Source organism: Papio anubis, chromosome 1 (genome assembly GCF_008728515.1).
Source record: "Papio anubis isolate 15944 chromosome 1, Panubis1.0, whole genome shotgun sequence".
Taxonomy (NCBI): domain Eukaryota; kingdom Metazoa; phylum Chordata; class Mammalia; order Primates; family Cercopithecidae; genus Papio; species Papio anubis.
In genome coordinates this window covers 210,902,974-210,909,257 of record NC_044976.1, presented here as the reverse complement: position 1 = coordinate 210,909,257, position 6,284 = coordinate 210,902,974, and the positions used below count along the sequence as shown (strand labels likewise).

Here is a 6,284-nt window from a genome sequence, read left to right as displayed (position 1 = left end):
TGACAAGTTATTTACATATTTATCAGTCATTTGTTTTTCTATAAATTTCCTGTTCCTTAATTTTATTTTTCTCTTAGGAAGTGAGTGTTTTTATATGCATTTGAATGAATTTTGTATATATCAAGTTCATGGACCCTATGACATATTTTGTGTAAATATTTTTTTCCCAGTTTTCTGTTTGCCTTATAACTGGGTCTGCAGAATGTTTTGACATGCAGAAAATTTGCATTTTTTGTAGCATTCTCAAATCCATCAAATTTTTCCTTAAACTCTTTCATTTTATTTGGAAAGAAAGGAAAGAGGCCGGTCTTTTGCTTGAGGGACTAGGAAAGTCCAGGAAAGTTGTATTTCTGCTTGTTTTTCCTCTTCCTTTCTTCCTTCTCTTCCTTTTTTAAAAAGATACTAAACTCTGAAGTTTTTACTGACAAAGAGACTTGAAGTGAAAATAGACCAAAGATATAAGAGAAAGGATGTTTGATGAAGTATGTCCCAGAAGAAACAAGAATGATTACCACAGAGAGCTTAACTTCAATTCACCAAGAAGCATGACTTTTATTTTAAACTGGGGATGCTGAAGTAAGGAGCAATGAAGTGACCTAAAGATAGGTATTTTATTATCTTCTGTAGTTTCTGTGCCTCAGGGAGCCTGGCGTGTGGAGGATGCTCAACAGTTCTTCAGTAGCTGACATTTGGAGGCATAGCTAGGATCATGATCAAGAACTCTCTTCTTGGGAAGCTGAGACAGGAGAATTGCTTGAACCTGGGGCGGGGGGGGGGGGGGAGGTTGCAGCGAGCTGAGATTGTGCCACTGCACTCCAGCCTGGATGACAGAGTGAGACTCTGTCTCAAAACAAACAAACAGACAAACCTCTCTTCTTTTTTAAAAAATGTGCTACAATGAACTTTTAGTTTCTTTGAGTACCATGCCTTACTGGTACACATTTGAAAGAATATTTTTCTGATTGAAACAACATAATAATAGGTAGATACACCTTTAGCCCAGTGATACGAAGAGTCTTGGTCTCTACTGTTATCCCCTAAAATTTTCTTTAGAAATCAAGAATGAAAGGAAAACACTTCTATTTAGGCCATGTCTGCTCAATGGCAGAAAGTCAACTGCCTTTCCTGTCAGAAACTAACTTAAAGAGCTTTAATTTTATGTTGAAAACTGTATTGAAGATTGAATTGCCGAGAAAACCACAACCCAGAATTATTCTGGAGCAGGCCAGATTGACTTACCATACCAACCAACGCTTTGTGGTGTACAGGGAGGATGTTTGTTTGAATAAAACTTGTATGTTCTTGTGATTGTCAAACCAACCAGTGAAGGTGATAGAAATAGTCAGCTTCTCACAATAGTAGCTAAAAATGTGGGGGTTTTTATGTTTGTTTGTTTTTGAGACGGAGTCTCGCTCTGTCGCCCAGGCTAGAGTGCAGTGGCGCAGTCTTGGCTCACTGCAACCTCCACCTCCCAGGTTCAAGCAATTCCCCTGCCTCAGCCTCCCGAGAAGCTGGGATTACAGATGTGTGCCACCACGCCCAGCTAATTTTTATATTTTTAGTAGAGATGGGGTTTCACCATGTTGGTCAGGCTGGTCTCCAACTCCTGACCTCGTGATTCCAAGATGTGTTAATTTCAATTAGAACTACTTCAAACACATTTCACAGTTTTTACAAGGTGGAAAGTGCTTTACCAGAAAGTATCTCAATAGAGGATTGGTTTTTATTTGCTTTTTAAAACATTGACACATTAATCAAGAAAATTACCAGGGTAACTTACAAATTTTTGATTTTTGATGATACAGCTCTATATGGTTTCATTTGGTATGTGAGTAGACACACAAAACAAAAACACAGGTTTAGAGTTACACCTTTTAGTCATTTTTTTAGGGGGAAAGAAAAATTAAACCAAGAACATTTCTTAGACCAAAATAATCTTAAATGAAATTAGATGAATTTTCATTCTACTTGGGATGAGATGCCAATAAACTAAATTCTTCTGATTTTGTTATTTTTAGTTATATTTATAATTATCATTATTTAGATTCAATTTAGTTAGCATATTTTCTGGCATCCATTTCTATTAAAGTTTAAGAATGCTGCTTCAAGGACTGAATTATGATATATCTTGCCAAAATGTAATTTTGATTATAATATTTATCTTGTATATCCAATGACAGATATATTTGAATAAAAAGGACCTGTAACAGTAATTCTGACCCTAGTTGTTGGAGAAGGACACACTAGAATCCCTTTGGGAACTTTTAAAACGTTGATGCTCAGCTTCACTTCTCATGAATTAAGTCAGAATTTCTGAGGGAAGGGACCAGCTATTGGCATTTTTATAAAAAACTCCCCAAGTGTTTTTTATGTGGTGTAGCCAGGATTGGGAACCAGTAATCTGGGTAACACAATGGTAATTTTTAATACATAAATTAGCAATTCACTGTATTCAAGATAAAATGGTAACCATTTTTGGTACATCTCATGAATGTACATTTTATCATTCTTGTTACGAAGCTGTTTAGATCATCTGGGCAGGATTTCACATTATCAGTCTCTTCTGTTCTTTTAAATTCTCTAGTTATTTCTGCGTTATTTCCTTGAAGTCTTAAAAAAACTTTGATTATTAAGAAGGAAAAACTTCATTGCTATTTTATCCTAATAATCAAATATTTGTTTCAAAAGTGATTTTCCTGTTTCACGTGTGGCGAGAATAGTAAGATCGTAATTTCCTGGAATTTTGTGTCATTTTCCCCAAAATAATAAAACCCTTCTTCAACATACATACTGTTAGCAAATATTCTCTACTGACATTCTGATTTTAATGTAAGCAATATTTATACTTTATACTTTCATAATCAATCATTAGATGTAATTTTATTGATTATTCATCAATATCCCCTTCAATATTCCCCCATCCTAAATGAGCATGCATTTCAGAAAATTATCCTGACTGTATAAGTTCAAAAACTAAAACACCGTAAATATGTCACATAAGATTTCCCATTCTGTGTAATTGTCCTTGACATTGGACTTCCTGCCTATGACTTTAGGATATACTAAGAAGTCTAGGAAGACAACCTGAGCTGAAAACTAGGGTGTGTTTGTGTCTGGGTTGCTTTTGTTAAATTATGGAACATTTCTCTTTCTCAATTTGTTTGAACCGAAAAACTGGATTAAAGACTTCCTGTCACCTAATTTCAGGGTTTTTTTTTCCCTCCCCAGCTATGAGACTAGCACCTAGTGTTTGCCTCACTGACCAACCACTTTTTAAATATTAATTCATTTTGTTGAACGTTTTATTTTGACCTATTTTTGACTTACAGAAAAGTTGGAAAAATTGTACAAAAAATTCCTTTATGTCTCACCAGCTTACTTACCCTTATGTGAACATCTTACATCATAACCATAGCACGATGGTCAAGAACAGAAAAGTAACATCAGTATAATATTAATTATAGATGTTTTCCCAAATTTCACCATTTTTTTCCATTATCATCCTTTCTCTGTTCCAAGATCCTACCTGGGAATCCCACATTGCATTTAGTTAATTCTTCTTAGTCTCCTGTCTGTAACAGTTTTTCAGTCCTTGGTTTTATCTTTTGTCACTTGACACTTATGAAGAGTATTGATGTGTTGTTTTGTTTTCGAGATCAGGTCTTGCTATGGTGCCCAGGCTGGAGTGCAGAGACTAGTGACAGGTTTGATCATAGCTCACTGCAGCCTCAAACTCCCGGCCAAGACATCTTCCTGCCTCAGCCTCCTAAATAGCTGGGACCACAGAGTGCAATATGCCTGGCTGGACCAGTTGTTCTATAGAATGTCTTGTCAATCTGAATTCTTCTGATACTTTCTCATAATTGGAATGAAGTTACGGATTTTTGGCAAGAATGCCACAGAAATGGTGTTGTGGTGTCCTCAGGGCATCATACTAAGGGGTTGATCATCTCTGTGTCTTATCATTGATATTTACTTTGATTGCTTTGGTTAGGTGGGTGTCTGCCATGTTTTTTACTGTAAAGTGACATTTTTCCCTTTGTAGTTAATATGTATCTTGGGGAAATACATTGAAACTTGCAAATTCTATTCTCAAACTTCCATAAATTTTTGCATCCATGAGAGTCATGAGAGTACCTTGTCTGTCTGTGATAATTACTATTGTGGTAGTTGCCTAATGGCGATTATGGTTTTTTATCTTCTCCATTTATTTAAATTCTACTATGAGGAAGAGCCATTTCTTTCCCTGTTTGTTTGCTTATTATTTATAACAATTTGGAACCATAGATATTTATTTTATTCTGTGTGTTCAGTACTACCATTATTTACTTAGTGACTCAATTTGCTCTAACGTTAACCAGTCAAGTGAGCCCTTGTACTTAAACAAGCCTTATTTTATTTTATTTTATTTTTTAGTGTTTCCTTTATTTTCTGGGACCACAAGATGTTCTTTACTTTCTATTCCTATGACCTCCAAACATTTCCAAAATAGGACTGATCCCATGAGGGCACTCTATTAACTTTGAAGTAGTGAGCTACTGAGTTCATGTGACTGGTAGTATCTACTCTGTGAATTAGTTCACTTCTATGTCACAAGCGACACAACTGTCAAATAAGAATCACCTGTGCCTACTACTGTTCCATAATACTAGTCATGGCTGAATATTTACCAAGTACCACGCACAAATGAAAATAAGCTGACTTCATGCTTTTGCTTGGGGAGTATGTATGTTGTGTGTCTTCAAATGAAACAAGGACATTTTAGATTATTGTAGATGCTTCGAGGGATATGGGGGCTGATTTTTAAAAAGAATACATGACCATAAGGTGGCAATAACACAGATAAGCTTTATTTCCTTTTGACAGGTTTGCATGCAGGAGAAGTCCCTCATAGCATGAGATCTTCCAGAGTTTAAAGTACAGGGAATGACCACTCAGAGGAGTGGAGGGCAAGGGAACTTCCAGGGAAGAGGGGAATTTGATAGAGGGCTATGTGTCTCAATAACGTCATTAGCAGCATGGCAAGAGTCTGACTCAGACGGCTCCAAAGGGCGGCAGCAGCTTGGGGTCTTTAGGGCCCAGAACTTATCTGTTGCTAGCAGATGTTTGGAGCAGTTTTACTGAGTACACAATACAGACGGGCTCTAAGTGGCCACAAATATGCTAATTTGGACTATCTGCTTATTTGGACCGATTTAACAATTGGATGTGTAAAAATTTGAGTTTGGAGCTATCAGACTTTTGAGTTAGTGGGTTTCTGCCTGCAGCGAAGAAATGAACCATCTAGGGCCCAATACACAGATGCCATTGTTGACTCATTTATATAATATTCATAAAGTAGCACTATGATTTTTCATGCTACAGCAACTCTCAGTTTCACGAATGTAATGAATCATTATTAAAGGTGAGCTGGATGGCTGAGCAGCTTGTCAATCTTGATTTACGCAGTAAGAATGATACGTTATTAGCATAGGACTATTACAATAGTAAGATCTTAAAACTGGCCTTGCAGTTCTATTCCTCCCACCATGTGGGCATCCAATAAGTGTCTTGATTTACACAGTAAGAATGATATGTTATTAGCATAGGACTATTATGGTAGTAAGACCTTAAAACCTGTGTTACAGTTACATTCCCCCCACCATGTGGGCATCCAATGAGAAGCTGAAGATGGCATGCAAATCCTAATTATCTACTCACTCCATATCCATGGGAACTTGGGGAGAATCTGAGGTGGCACCTGTGGTGGAGTGGACAATGTTGGACTTGGAGTTCAAAGTCATCTCCAGATCCTAATACTGTTATTTGCTTGTCCCATGATCCATAGGTAGAGGATTTAATTCTGTAAAGCCAGTCTTCTCTGCAAAATGGGTGCAAAACTGTCTCACGTGGTTATTGTTGGTGCTAGAACAACACCAACAGCGTTACATCCTGAGTCCCAGAAAACAAAGGCTGCCCAGAATGAACTTTTATAGGTTGTTTATAGTCTGTGTGATGTCATAATAGAAGATCTCCCTACAGGGAGGTTTGCATGCAGGATGATGTGATTGGAATGGTATGGAGACAGCCACTCTGCAATGTTGACTCAAAGATCCACTACATTATAATGCTCCAAGAAGATAAGGACTGCATGTATTTTGTCTACTTCTGAATATCCAAGATTTTCCAGGGTACCTGACATAGAGTAGGTACTATATAAAGACATTATTTGAACCACTTCTTTGAGAAAACCTCAACTAAACGCATTTATGGAAGATAAGGTTCTAGATACCTATGTACAACAT

The 6,284-nt window shown here is 36.9% G+C and overlaps 1 long non-coding RNA gene across 5 annotated transcripts in view; it reads left to right on the top strand.

Annotated features, from left to right (window-relative positions):
• The first annotated feature begins 3,215 nt into the window (after positions 1 to 3,215).
• Positions 3,216 to 6,284, top strand: part of LOC103880511 — a 48,922-nt gene continuing 45,853 nt past the window's right edge. For 4 of the 5 annotated variants that reach the window (XR_002519158.2, XR_002519159.2, XR_002519157.2 and 1 more), the window contains exon 1: positions 3,216 to 6,184. This is a non-coding gene — a long non-coding RNA (uncharacterized LOC103880511). The remainder of the gene's footprint in view (positions 6,185 to 6,284) is intronic. The other variant, XR_002519160.2, reaches the window with a different exon arrangement.